Source organism: Fukomys damarensis, unplaced genomic scaffold (genome assembly GCF_012274545.1).
Source record: "Fukomys damarensis isolate Sample0158 unplaced genomic scaffold, DMR_v1.0_HiC HiC_scaffold_36, whole genome shotgun sequence".
NCBI lineage: Eukaryota > Metazoa > Chordata > Mammalia > Rodentia > Bathyergidae > Fukomys > Fukomys damarensis.
In genome coordinates this window covers 4,842,706-4,858,466 of record NW_022900948.1, presented here as the reverse complement: position 1 = coordinate 4,858,466, position 15,761 = coordinate 4,842,706, and the positions used below count along the sequence as shown (strand labels likewise).

At 34.1% G+C, this 15,761-nt stretch overlaps 1 pseudogene; it reads right to left on the bottom strand.

The window, feature by feature from the left end:
- Positions 1 to 2,516: 2,516 nt before the first annotated feature.
- On the bottom strand, positions 2,517 to 3,422 carry LOC104864211 (annotated as a pseudogene).
- Between the last annotated feature and the right edge of the window lie 12,339 nt (positions 3,423 to 15,761).

The window sequence follows — 15,761 nt, the reverse complement described above, 5'->3', positions numbered from 1 at the left end:
AATATCATAGTTTTATATTCTTGATATAAGTGGGCAGCAAACTTGGCTCTACTTTTGTAGGTGTCAACAAAATAGAGAAAAATAATAACTTAAAATATTTATTAAATAAAAGAGTATGACTTGCCCAGAAAATAAATATTTTTTTCTTTTTTTAAAAGAATCAATGTTCAGTGAAGGAGATAACATCCTCAATATCTTAGGAGTTTACATAGCTGAATCTTATAATATTTTCAATAGCTTGAGTGTGAACATCAATATACTTGTTTGGTATGATATTATGCTATAGAGCTAGGCAGAATTTCTAAACACAGGCACTAATGACAGTTGGATGATTGTTTTGATGTTCATTTTAGAATGTTGGTAGCATCTCTAATTTGTACTCACTAGGTTCCACTTGCAACCCTTTCCTGGCCTTAGTTATGATAACTAGACATTTCCTTAGACAATGCTGAAAATCCTGTGGTGGGCAAATTCAGTCATAATGGAGAACCACTGATGGGCAGTAATTAACTATTTAGCAATTATTCAATTGCAATTATGAAAAATGCCACAGTAAAGAAATAAAGAGGCTTATCTTGAGCTTGCAAGAATTACTTTTCTGAGAAAACAATGCCCAGCTGCAGACCTGAAGAGAAAAAGCTACACAAAGTATAGAACAATGAATAGTCCAACTGGAGAAAAAGTCTATAGTATTTGTCCCAGTAACAAAGGGAAAGTCACGTGTGGCATGCCATTGATCAATATCAATGAATAGGTTGAAAAAAGGAACTTCCTGTCATTGTCCAATCAAGAAATGTGGACTTAGCAGTTTTCTAGTGTTGTGTGAAGGTAAGCTCTTCACCTATGAGCCTACAATCTGATAAAGGAAGCAGAAATAACAACAACAACAAAATAATTGGGTGAAGGTTAAAGCTAGTTTAGGTGGTAGTTTTTCTAAGTGTAGTGGGACAACAGAACAAAAAAAGTCCACTGTGGGGAAGGGAGGATAGGATGCATGGTGATTGGGATTGCCTTTGAATGACTGGAAATCATTTGACTATGTAGGGTGGAATGCAGCCATTTAGAAGGAAGGTAACAGGATAAAATGAGTAGATGTGGGATAAATCTGCAAACTGGTCAAAGATAAACTAGTTTCAAAATCGTTTGATAGGGATTCAGGAGGTTTTGGATTCTCAAAGCCAGACCAACCTATTTCATAACCTGGAGAATATGGCTGGTTTGCTTCACCATTTGAGGAGCAGACTAAAACTGCCAAGAAGGTTAGCAGAGTGTGCAGTAAAAGAAATTCCAACTAGTTGATAGCATAGAAGGGTGGGCAGTGGTACAATTGCTACCACGCTGTCTTGATGAGTTTTAAAATAAGTAGACTAAATTAATCTATAAAAGCTTTTTCTTTAACTATTATTTTTATAAAATTCTAATGCTGACATAGTCTCAAAAGTTTGAGGTAAAAAGAAATTTCCTCAATTATCTTTTTCGTAGAGTTGGCTCAGAAAGAATGCAAGGTTAGGTACTGATCAAAATCAAGGTAACTTTTTAAGTATACCAGGTTCTAATTTCAATTTTCAAAAGTATAAACAAGCAGGCACCATCATAATATAAAAGATCAGTAAAGTGCTTTTCTACTAACTTTTAATCCAGTGCATTAAAGTTTGCTCATTAGCTTTTAGACATTTCTAAATTGGTTTTAGTCTTAAAGTTGGAGAGTTGAGACTATCACATTTTGGGGTAAGTATGTATGAAGAAGTTTGATGTTTTAAAGAAAAAAAGAAATGATATTGCTTTTTTTATAACCTGTTCTATGGTGGAAATGATTGGCATTAATGGCTTCAAAACATAGGTCATTATATCATATGAGAAACTTTTAATGAGCAGCTTACTCTCTCCTTGTAATAACTACCTGAACTACAAAAGTGGTAGAAATTTTTAACACTGATTCTTCACAAAAATTTTGCTGGTGTTAAGTAGCTCATTTATTGACAGTCTATGGAATGTACACTTCAAACAAAAATTATGTACAGATTTTTATGTGGTTTGAGAATAATTAAGTTATAATTGTTTCCGTCTCTTTAAAAAAACAGAAAAAAATTATCAAATATATTGTGATAGTTAAGGGCCTCCAGACCTATTGATAGGAATTTGACAAAAGATTTCTTCTTTTGTTATTTTCAAGGGTCAGTTTATTGAGGATACTGTAATGCTATATATTCTATTCACTTACTTTTCACTATGTTAGACTCCAAAGGTCACAGTTATGAAATTACAAAATTACTTAGTCGTATTTTGTTCAGAAACACAAAAATCAAATCCAAAGCAATGTTCAAAGAAATCTGAACTCCCCCCAATAAGATGGTGATTAAGGATCAGGAATCACAGTCATACAGAGGAAGGGTGAAATAGAGCATGTAAAAAGCAAACTGTTTTTGTTTGTTTGTTTGTTTGCTTGTTTGTTGTAGTGGGTTTTTTTTTTGCTTTATTAACTTTATTTTCAAATCTTTTCAATTTTCTTTTTATTTTTACACCAAAAAAGCATTATTACTTTTCATTCCACTCTTGTCAACTTTAGCCAAAGCCTTCTGAGCTGCAATTATCTTGCTATTTTTCTTTCAGTCTTCAGATCTTTAGTGTTAAACTTAGTGTAGTCCTCTTTTGCTTCTATAGGCTCATTTGACATCTTTAGTCTCTTTGATGGAGGGTTTGGCATTGGAGCTGAAGTTTCTGGAAGCTTTAAGTATTTAGATAAATTGTCACTTAATTCTTTAGAGATGTAATCAGATATCAGAATATGGGCATAAGAATAAACTCCTCTTCCTTGTCATTGGAAATCTGGTCACTGAAGAAAAATGGAGCTGACTGCACCTGGACAGGACACCGACATTGACATGATTAGCTTTTAATGCTGCCACTGTTCAATTAATCTTTTTTTTTCCTCAGCCAATTTAATATCTTCTCTTTGCCGTACTTGTAGTATTTCTTGTTATCTATTTCTTTTTCTTCCATTACATGACAAAGTAACTTCTCAAGTTCATAAAGTTTCAGCAACAAGATGCTATTTGAAAACACATCATCCATCGCGACTTGATCTAGGGGCTGAAACTCTCCCTCTTTGCCAGCTTTTATGAGGCAGTGGTGAAGCACAAGCTGAGGGTACATGGGTGTAGCAAAGTGAAGAAGACCTCCTGACTGAACTGATTCATTTATAAGCCAGGAATGGTGTTTTTCCTTGAAAACTTTGACTTCAAACAGCTGCTTCAGACATGTATTGTACAGGTAAGTGGCTCCTTCCCCTGAGCATGGGTTTACCAATTTTATGACCATAATGACATTTTTCATTTTTTTGAAGCATCTTTGAAATATTCTGGAACCAGGAATACGTGCTGCAGGGCACAGTCCCCTTTCTTGCAGTCTGCTCTTGCGTCCATGCTGCCCTCCTCCTCTGGCTGCTCACACAGCTTTGCAGTTGACAAAAGATTTCTTTAACCAGGCAGTCAAGACAGGAATTGGTGACAGAAATCCTGAAAAGCACGAGGTTGAGTCTGAAAGTGATTGATGGGCGACAGAAAGACATTTATGTTTATTGACTAAATTGATGAGTATAAGGCTTTTTGGAGATGGTCTGACATATTGGTGGAGAAAGAGATAATGGGGATAGGACAGCCTTCTAGTAGGCACTTGAAATAATAAAGTTGCTTATTTATGAGGGTTACCAGGATTACTAAAATATTAAGAGCAGGAGTCGGAAGGAGTTTGCATTGCATCATTACAAATGTCTTGCTTGCTGGTCTGATTTCTTAAGTTTCATTTTTGTTTAACCAGTGGTGGTTAGATTCTGTACTCCAGAGAACAGAATCAAAAGGAGATAAGTGTATAAAAGGTTTATTGGAAGTAATTGGCTAATATGATGAAGGAGACTGAGAGGTCCCAACCTTGTATTTGCAAGCTAGAGATCCAAGGAAGTCAGCAGTGTTTTCTGATACTAGTCCAAAGACTGAGAATCAGGGGGTGCTCATGCTACACATCTTAGTCCAAAGGCAGGAGATGAGATGAAATGTTCCTGTTGAAGAAGTCAGGAAGAAAAAAAGAGGGGTCAATTTCTCTTTCCTTCATCTTTTGTTGTTTTCATCTCTTTTATGGTATCCAATACTCATTCACACTGTGAAGGGCAGTCTAGTGAGCCTGCTGATGAAAATATTAATTTCATCTATAAAAACCAGAAGCAGTGTTCAACCTGAGAATCCCATGTCTCATTCCAGTCAATACATACAATTAACCATCACAGATACAACATCTTTATGCATATCTTTCCTTCATATTGGGTTCTTTTGTAATAGGTTGAAGAAACTAATTCTGGATGGTTCAGATTGCAAAAGTAAATTTAAAGAATTTTTGACTGAGCAAGTTTCAAGAAAGAGGATGCCAGGGCAGTTCTGAGATGCTCAAGAACTGGGTGTAAAAACGAACATACAAGATAAGAAAGACTATTTTGGTAAGGAATTAAAAATTATGAAAAAAATCAAGGAGAAATCCAGGGTATGAAAAATTAAATGGAAAACACACATAGCAGTTTCAGCCAGTTTGAGGACAGAGTGTCAGCACTTGAAAATAAGGTCCATAAAGTAGATCATATTCTCAGTGATTCCCTAAAAACAACAAGAGACTCAATGGCTGTTAAATGACTCAAATATAACTAAACTCAGCATTATTGGAATAAAGGAAAAAGTACAAGAAGACAATGCAAACATTATAGAAATGTATCCACCAAAATTGTAGCAGAAAAATTGCCAAATCTGTGGAACCAATTCAATATTCAAGTGTAAGGGGCATATAGGACTCCAAATAGTCATAATGAGAAAAGAACTTCTCTGTGACACATCCTAATCAAGATCCTGGAAATTCAACATAAAAAGAGAAAAAGAGCAAATAACCTATAAAGGTATCAAAATAACAGCTGATTTTTCAGTATAAACTTTAAAGGCCAGGAGAACTTGGAGTGAAATTTTTTTTTTTGGATTGGGGTTTGAACTCAAGTCCTTGTGCTTGCAAGGCAGGCAGCAGAACCACTGAGCTAAATTCCTGGCCCCTCGAGTGAAATTTTTGAAGTCCTAAAAAATAAGTTGTCAACCCAGATTTCTATAACTTGTAAAATTATCCATCAAATTTGATGGAGAAGTAAAGATTCTCTATGACAATAAAATCCTTAAAAATTTATCACCACTAAACAAGCATTACAGAGGGGAGGGAAAGGAGATTAAAATAGGAATTAAGATGTGTTATGTACGCTTACCAAATCCACACAAGGAATGTAATGCAAATAAATAAAAGTTAGAAATTCTGTTTGATCCAGTTGTACTCTTTTATGTATCTTCCCAAAAGAGGTAAAGACATCATCTTACAGTGATTCATGCATACCTATTTTTATGGTAGCACTATTCATAATAGCTAAATCTTAAGAGTAGCCTACATGCCTATCGACAAATGAATAAATAAAGAAAATATGATATATGTACAATGGAGAACTTCTCAGCTATGAGGAAGCATGAATTTGAGTCATTTGTAAAAACAATAGAGGTAATTTAAAAGCATAATGCTAAGTAAGATAAATCACACACAGTGAATCATCATTTCATTTTTCTTATATGAGAAACTCAAATTAAAAATAATTTAAAGAGCAAAATAGAAGATAGGTGACAAAAAACAAGGAAGTAGACTTTGTGCGTATGGGAAGGGAACTGATGTGGAAAGGAAATAGGGGCAGGAGGGAAAAGAAGTAAAACTGATTAAGATGTGGTGTATATATGTACCAGCTCCCCAGATGAATGTTGTAACCATCAACCAATAAAACAAGAAAAAAAGAAACTTAAAATAAGATAGAGGGTGATATGTTGGCTCAACTCTTTAGCATACTTCTATTTTAATCAAGAATCATCATTTTCCGTATAGCAGATCCCCAAATTCAGGTAGTAAAAATCTTACTACCCCAGTGGAATGCATGGAACTACATCACATTACAGTCTAGATGTATGGCTGATGTTTGAGCCCTGTCTTAAGAGCGGAAGAAAATTTTTAAACTAAAAAGACATTTTAACTATGAGAATAAGGCTTGTATCTGAGAGAGGAAGGATAGCAAGTGGGGAGGTAATTCTGGAAAAGTAGCACATGTGAGCTGAGGGTATCAACATGGAAAACAACATATAGAAGTTTCAGAGAGCACATACCAGCTAACATTAAAGAGTTTCCAAATGCTATCATGTCATACTTCTTATACAGCTCATGGAGGGCAGGAATGTACAGACTTTATTCAGAGTGGCAGTGTGCCCAGCTAAAGACTGAAAATTCATTAGCAAGGAAGACAGGTAGAATGGATAATGAAGTAATCAACTAACACTTTCTACCACATTGGGAAAGTAAATATCACACACACACATTTCATAAAATCACAAGGACTGACAAAGTCACTTTATGATTTATAATTAAATCCATATTTACTGATGTTCTCTACAAATTCTAGTCTACAATTAATTAAAAGAAGACGTTTAATAAGTTATGAAATAACCCCCAGTACAGATTCATGATGCACATTAGCATGTTGGAAGTCATGGGAAGGTTTTATGGTAAATGGCTTATTTAATATTAGCCAGAATATTCTAAACTCACTGTATCATAGAAACCCAATTTTCTTTTATAAATTCCTATCATTGTGTATTTATATTTTAGAAAACATAGGATAGCAAAACAAAGTTCGACATTAGATTCAATGAACAAATTATTAAAATCACAAATTTTAAAAATCTAGAAAACATCCATAGTTGCCATATTTTAATTTTATAAATATTTTTTCTGATAGTCTATCACTAAAAATGCAAACAATTATAAAGCAAAAATAACTTCTTGTGCATTAATCTATGTTGTTAGTTTGGTGAAGAACCTAAGGTTAGGCAACTCCTAAAAAGAGGTTTATTTTACTCAAGTTCTAAAGGTTCAAGGGTACGGCACAGCTCTCATGAGGACCTGCCTGGAGTTGCCACACGGTGATGGCGTCATACGAGATCCTGTGAGAGAGATGTCACATAACAAGACAGGAAGATCAAGAGAGACCGGGGAAAGACCCGTCTTGCTATTTTCTTTTATAATGGCTGCTTGCAAAAAATAACTAGAGTCTTAGAAGAACTGCTTCAATTCCTTAAAGGGCACCCCCCTCAAACTATAGTCCCCACAGAGACCTGCTTCTTACAGGCTCCACAGTACATCCCAGCATTTATGCCGAGGGCTACACTTCGGGCACATGAAACTTTGAGGAATACACTCAAACCATGTCCAAACCACAGCAACTTAGTTTCACATCAAATTGTAAATTTTAAAGGGTGAAAGGAGGAACGCGGAGTAAAAATGATCAAGATGTGATATGTATATGTACTAGTTCCCCATGATGAATGTAATTGGTATGTATTGCAAATACATACTAACAGAAAAAGAAACCCTTATGAATTAAAATAAGAATTATTCCAAATTATTTTAAAATTCAAACTGTAAAATATAAAATCTATACATAATTTTATGTAAAGCCAGTTGGACTGTTTAGTTTGAAATGACTTCAGCTATTTTCTAAAAAAATCATTGTAAACTGGTTGTTTATAGAGACAGCTCTAAGAAGTCAAAGATTTCACTTTAATGCACAACCACTTCAGTAAATCATTTGTTTTTAGTTCCTTTCATCATTTTAAATGTAAAAGTTTCATTGAAGAAGTTGTCCTTTAATTTTCTGTATCAAAATAGAAGGATCATTAAGCTTAATAGACCTTAAAAGTCCCTGTGTCTCACACTTTGACAACTGAAAGAGAAACTTGTTTAGGAGGTCTCAAAGTTCCAGAGGCAGTATTATATTAAATATATGCTTTGTAATTGCTTGTGGCAAATTATCCTGTTGATAGAGAAATATGTACTCGTGTTTCATGTGGATATTATTTCTTTGAACATCAAAAAATGATTCTAAGTAAACATCTTCAAAGTGACTTTTGAAATGAGTTATCTGGCTTCAGTTTGTAAATTGCACAATATGTACTGTTTTAAATCAAATGATGACCACTAGAAATCAAAGAATTTGTATATTAGAAGGATGTTTCAAAACTCACTGCTTGAAAAATCGCCTAAAAATTGCTTTATTTTATCTTCCCTAACAATGAGATTTTAAAAGATGTAAGGTTATTGAAATTATATTTCAGTTTTTAAATCAGATTCTATTTTTTTAACCCCTTGTAGCAGCAGAGACATTTGGAACAGACTTGAAGAAAGCTTAAAATTCCCTTTCATGTAAATAAATCTGTAAATAACACTCTAAGGAGATCTTATATTTTTTTAAGCAAAAGTTTTTTAAAGAGTCTTTTTGTCCTAGCTCCCAAAAATTTATTGGTAATGATTCTGCATCCACAATTGGGATTTGGTGGTCTTTGTTTCTTTATTCAAAGGTGTTTTCCTTGTTTCAGGGCATATTATTACACAAACACAAGCAAATATTCCTTGATAATATTAAATTTTGTAATATTTCAAATATATCTCTCAGATATTCATTGATTTTATACAAAAATTGTTCTTGTTATATGTGACAAAATAATTCATAAGTCTCACTCTTTGGTTTAATTGTTAAAAAATGTAAAGAAGATTTCCATTAATGAAATATCAGAAATTTGGCCATCCTGCATTAAGAACTTTCTATACTATTGCTTTTATTTGTAGTAGCTATGCATGGTTATATGTATTCTGTATAGTTATTAAGATAACTTAATTGGGGTTTTTAATATACCACTATTGTTACCAAATGTTGGTTCAGAAAATATTTCATAATATCTTTATTATTATTTCTTTTAGAGTAGACAGATGCCACATGATTTATCATAATTTATTTAAGCGATTTTGCTTTGTTAAATGTTGGCAGTTTTTCAAATAATATTGCCAGCACAGAACATAACTGTGGGTATAGCTTTATTTTTCTTTTGATTTGTTTCATAGGAGTAACATTACAGGGTTATGAGACATAAACATTTTAGTATCTCTTGTGAATTCTTTCTACAGAAGTTATGACTACATTTTATGCCATCAAAACTATGTGTTTATTCTGAATAAGTCATTTGTATTTTATAAGAATTTAGTGGATACTGAGGAACAGAATTTAGTGAAGTTTGAGGTTGAACAAACTAGTGAGATTTAAAATAAATAATTTCTTCTGGATTATTTGTATGGATAAGATAAAGGACCTTTCCCTGGTTTGGGAATCAAAGTGATACTTGCTTCTAGAAATAAATTTGGAATTACAGCATCCCTTTCAGTTTAATTGAAAAGTTTGAAGAGTAATGGCAGTAGTTCTTCTCTAAATGTCTTGAAAATTCAGCAGTGAATCCATCAGTACCTTGGCTTTTCTTTGTTGGTAAATTTTTAATTAAATTTTTAATTTCACTGACTGTAATTGGGGTGTTTAAAATGTTTTTATCTTCTTTGTGAAACTTTGGTAATTCATTAGTATCTAAAAATCTGTCTATTTCTTCTGTCTTTTCCATATTATTGGAGTACAGTTTCTAAAGTAGGTTTTAATGATCCTCTGGATTTCTATTGGATCTGTTGTGACTTCACCTTTTTCATTCCTGATTGCATGGATCTGAGCCTTTTCTTTCCTTTTTTTGATAAGATTGGCTAAGGGTTTGTCGATTTTATTTATTCTTTCAAAAAAGCAACTCTTTGCTTCATTTATTTTTTGTGTTATTTTCTTAGTTTCCATTGTATTGATTTCTGCTCCAATCTTTATAATTTAGTCTCTTGTTCGAGCTTTGGGTTTTTCTTGCTCTTGTTTTTCTAGTAGTCTGAGATTCATCATTAGATTGTTTATTAGAGGTCACTCTGTTTTCCTAGTGTGGGCATTCAGTGTTTTGAATTTTCCCCGTAGAACTGCTTCCATTATGTCCCATAGATTCCTGAATGTTGTATTGGCATTTTCATTTATTTGTAAAAACTGTTTAATTTCTTCTTTAATTTCCTCTGTAATGCACTGATTGTTCAAGAGAGTGTTGTTCAGTTTCCATGTGCTTGTGCAGTTCCTACAGTTTCTTGTGTTATTGATCTCCAGCTTGATTGCACTATGATCTGATAATATAAAGGGATAAATTTAATTCTTTTGCATTTATTCAGGCCTGTTCTGTGAGCCAATATGTAGTCTATCTTGGAGAATGATCCATGTGCAGCTGAAAAGAATGTATATTCTGATTTTGTGGGGTGGAATACTCTATAGACATCTATTAAGTCTATGTGTTCCAAAGCTTGGTTCAGTTCTATTATTTCATTATTGATTTTTCTGCCTAGATGATCTGTTAATTTGTGATAGTGGGTTATTTAAATCCCCCACTACAATTGTATTAGTGCTTATTTGGTTTTGCATGTTACTTAATATTTGTTTTATATAGTTGCAGGCAATTATATTTGGTGCATATATGTTTATGATTGTCATCTCTTCTCTTGAATTGTTCCATTTACAAGGATGTAGTGGCCTTCTTTGTCTCTCTTAATAAGTATTGGTTTGAAATTTACTTTGTCTGCAAATAAGATTGCTACCCCTGCTTTTTTCTGGGCTCCTGGTGCATGGAGAATTGTTTTCCATCCTTTCACTTTCAGTCTATGGGCTTCTTTTTCTACTAGGTGTGTTTCTTGTATACAACATATTGTTGGATTTTGCTTCTTAAGCCACTCTGCCAGTCTATTTCTTTTGATTGTTGAATTAAGGGCATTAACATTGATGGTTAGAACTGATATGTTCTGACTTATTATTGTCATATTATTGACCTTTTGTTGACTCTTTTTACTTTTTCCCCCCTTATCTTTTACCATGCGCTAAATGAAAATCCAAGTGGATTAAAGATCTAAATATTAAAACAGAAACACTAAACTTGCTGCAAGATAAGTTAGGCTGAACTCAAAGACATTGTGGGATCTCATCTTATTAAAAAGCTTCTGTACTACAAAAGAAACCATCAGCAGAACTAAGAGACAACCTACAATGTAGGAAAAAATTTTACCAGCTGCTCCTCAGACAAAGGACTATTATCTAGAATATATAAAGAACTCAAAAAAACCAGCCCCCCCAAATATAAGGACCCAGTTCAGAAATGGGCATCCAAAATGAACAGACATTTTTCAGACAAAGAAGTAAAAGCAACAAGTACATATATGAAAAAATGTTCCACATCACTGGTCATTCAAGAGATTCAGATGAAAACAACACTGAGATTCCACCTCACCCCACAAAGAATGGCTGCTATCAAGAAATCACATAATAACAAATGTTGGCGGGGATGTGGGGAGAAAGGAACCCTTCTCCATTGTTTGTGGTAGTGCAGACTGGTGCAACCACTGTGGAAATCAATATGGAGATACCTCAAAGAGCTTGGACTGGAGGTTCCATTTGACCCAGCCATCCCTCTGCTGGGTATCTTTCCAAAAGAATTAAAAGAATCATATCACAGTGATGTATGTGCACCCACGTTTATAGAAGCACCGTTTGTAATAGCTAAAACTTGGAAACAGCCCATTTGCCCATCAGTTGGACACTGGGTAAAGAAGATGTGGTTTTTCTATAAAATGGAACATTACTCAGCCACAAAGAATGAGAAAATAGATTCATTCTTAGGAAAATGGATACATATTGAAGATATACTCCTAAGTGAAATAAATAAGTCACACGTCTAAATACAGAATAGTTTCTCTGGTGTGAATTATCTGTAATAATACATAAGGTCCTATTAAGATTACTGACATTGAGAAATGGGAAGGAGCTAAAGATGTAGGGAAGGTGGGATGGGTAGGGGAAGGGTAATAAGGGAAAAGGAAAAAAATGTGACATAATGAAAAAATGGAAATAAAGTGTTTGTAGATGGAGAGGGAAGGAGGGGGTGAAGGGAGTTCAGGGACAAGGGTAAAAAATGAGAAGCAAGACCTCTCATGTAGAGGTACAAGATTCCAACAATGAATGTAACTGTACTGTATCCCTAGAATGTATCAATAAACTCAATTAAAGAAAAAAAAATAAAGGCCCCTTTGTAGCTTTGAATAGAATTTTGGTGGGCCCAGGGGAAAGAATTTGTGTTTTAGAAAGGATATTTTACAAACTATCACAGTGAAGTATTGAGTCATGATCTGTTTAAAGTCTGATTGGAGACAACATTGACCTCCATGCAGTAAACTGGTAATCTATCCAGCCCACTTTGTTTCTCCCAGAGGACTGCTCATAATACAGTCAGATTTTCAAAATATTCTGCCTGTTTATTGATGTTCTGTCTAAAAATCAACAGGCAAACACGTCCCTGGCCCAAAGTGTAATAACAAGGTGGCACAGCTGTAGCTCAGCCAGATTATTTAAAAATAGTCTGGTGGTATTAAGGCCTACTATTTTCATCTATATTAGAGGGAGAATCACCAAGTAGACACTATCTCAGGCAAAACAGCTTCCATACAAATGCAGCGCCAATGTAACCCTTTTGCACTATCATATTTATTAAAATTCAGAGCTTTATGTATGTCCCTTAATACCCACAACCTATGGGGTAGTTGTTATTAGCTCCTCTTTCTGTATGAGTAAATAGTGGCTCAGAGAACCTAAGCAATCAATTTAATAGCATAGATCTTGTAAATTGTGAATCTGTCATCCAGACCCACAAGTGGCTGACTCTGAAAATTATTCTGTTGAGCACCACTGCTCACTTTTTGCTTTAAGATTTAAGATTTAGTGTTTGGTTAGATAATTTTACATCTGTAAACTTGCCTCTTTTCTATTTCATATTTATTCTTCCTTTACTTGGGGAAATAATACCTAACACTTGTTGAACATCATTTATATCCTGTCCTAAACAGTTTTCTCAGTTATCTCATCTATCTATCTATCTATCTATCTATCTATCTATCTATCTATCTATCTATTTTTGGTACTGGGGATATCAGTTATCTCCTTTAATTTTCACAACTCTAAGAAGAGATACTATTATCATGACAATGTGATAGAGTTGAAGAGTTGAAACTTTAGAGTAGTGTTATAATATGCTAAGCATTAGGTGGAAAAACTGGAGAGAGGTAGGAATGAATGAATAAATTCAATAGGTTTGTTACTGTTTGGGTCTAGGTGATCCCCCAAAATCTCATGCGGTCATAGGTGGGGCTTTTTCAGAGGTGGCTGAATCTAGAGTATGTGATATTGGAATTAAAAGTATGTGATTACTAAATCATTCCACTGATTGGTTTGGCACTGTCCTAGTCCGAGAAACCTGGATACGATATAAGGGGCAGAATGAGGCTTATCCCTTGTTGTTTGACTATCTTCTGTCAGCTATGAATTGTTTCTCCTCTGTGATGCTACCCTGCCTAGGAGCCAGCTTAATATGGACTGAAACCTTTACAGACTGTGATAGAAATTAACCTTTTAACTCGGAGTATTTCGTCTCAGCAATGAGAAAAGTAAGGAAGACAAGGTGTTCAAGACCAATGCTACAGAATCAAGTAATTATATTGATTTGATGTAGATCATTAGATTTGGGGATTCCGTCTTGAATATATCTTTGGCCCTTGACTAGAAGCAAATTGGAGAGCTTAACAAGCAACCTAGGATGAGTTCACAAGCAACAGTAAAACACTGCTGACATAAAGCAGAAAAATAACCACTGCCTATTAACTTAGGCTTCCAGCTTTGTGTGCTATAGGCTCTGCTACCAAATTTATACCAAGATACATCGGTGTCACCTGATAATTGTGCAAAATAAACTTCGAAACTGAGTAATTCATTGTATAATGCTCTTTACCTAGAATTAGATTTTTAAATTTTTATTTCTATAGTTAAATCTCTTCTAAATGAAAGGTGACTAATGCTACCTAATGAGGAGCTAATAAATACTGAAATAAGACAGCTTCAAATAATTAAAGATGTTATACTACTCTGTTTCTTTTTTTATACGAATCCTCTTGGCTTTTGGCTTGTATTCTGAGTAAGTATTTTGAAGGTAATGATACCCAGTGCAATAACTACTGTTATTTTGTTATTTGGTTATGAAATTGCTTTTATTTTTTAATAAAAATAAAACATTATGTCTGAAAAGGAAATATGCATACTTTAAATAAAATGTCTTGTTGCTAAAAAATATTGAAGGCATCCCTTATATTTTCAATAAAAGATTGACCTTTTATTGAAATCATTTCTCTATATCTCAAATAATGAATTTTGAATGAATAATTTAGGACTTATATTGTAAGGTATTAAAAATATTACCTTGTCCTTTGCCTTGTTATCAGATCCTGCTCTTGATAATAATAATTTTGTCTCCCCTTCTCCCATTTGTCACCCAGTTTATGTTGATCACCGCTTGCAAGATAGATGGACTGTGGAATACATCCTTTTGTTTAAAATGAATTTAGAGTTTTTCTAAGTTTGGAAAGAATCAGGTTTGATATATTGGTTTTATAATTAATATAAAAAGAGAATCACAATTTATCTCTGTAAATAAAAAAGATAAAAACTTTCAGAAAGCTATACTACCTGCTGGCCCAAATATTTTATCTGAAGAACATACTCTAGTATTGCTACAATTTTTTAATGGGTATAGAGTCCAAGCTCCCTAAGTAGGCACTGGGAAGGATACAATTAATAGGATAAAGTTTCTTCCACTTAGAATCTTATAATCTAGAGGACATGACAAGAACTGATAGGCCAAGAAGAGCAGTTTAATTGCCAATTTGAACTGTGAACAATATATTGTACAAGGACAGAACTTGCACAGGTCGTTGGTACTGGTTTGAATAGGACCAGTATAGCAACATTTTAACCACACTTTTGAGAACATAGAATTTCCTGAGGTTGAAGTGGGGGGCAGCATTCAACTTATGCCAGTAAATAGAGAAGTATTTCAGGGAGGATATTTTCATGAGCAATAGAATAGAATAGAAGTGGAAAGTGCTCGGATTGACTTGGAAGAGTTAAGATTGAGTGTGGCTGGACGTGTAGGGAGGCAAGGCTTAAAGTCAGTGAAGTCTACAGCAGCTTTTTGAGTTATGTTTTCTCATGTAAGGCTCCAGAAGGATAATATAGCAGAGGTATTTGAAGAGCCATTCTTGGGCTATGGATTTGGCTGAGTGGTTTCACCACCTGCCTCAAAAGTATAGGTCCCTAGTTCAATCCCCAGTAGATGTTCTCCTCTTTCTTTATCTTACTCTTATTTGTGGAACCATTGAAAAGTTTTTGTTTTGTCACCTGGAAAATGTCAAGGGCTGGCCTGTACACACTCAGCCATTCTTCCATCCTCCCATCCATTCAGAAAATCTTGAGTATCTGCTGGATTTCAGGTTTTGTCCTAGACACTGGGGTTACAAAGAATTAGAAAGGCTCTGATCTCAAGAAGTTAGTAATGGCCTCATGATGAGAAACAGATATGTCATAGAATAATTAGAGTAAACTGTGTATGGTATTCTTTAGAAAATATATGAGGAAGTACAGAGCTATGATTTCACAGTATAGGCAATGTTTTATTTGAGTTATTAAGGAATAGCTATTTATCATGTAAAGAATGAAGAAGGACTGATGGTCATTGTTTAAACTCTGCTTTTAGGTAGGCACTGGATTGAATTTTATTTCATGTAACATTTCATTAATCCTTGGAACAATATTTTTATCTCCATTTCATAGGTGAAAAAATAAAGAGTCCAAGATGTGAAGTGTCTGTCTTTTGATCACATGGGCAGTGATGTTA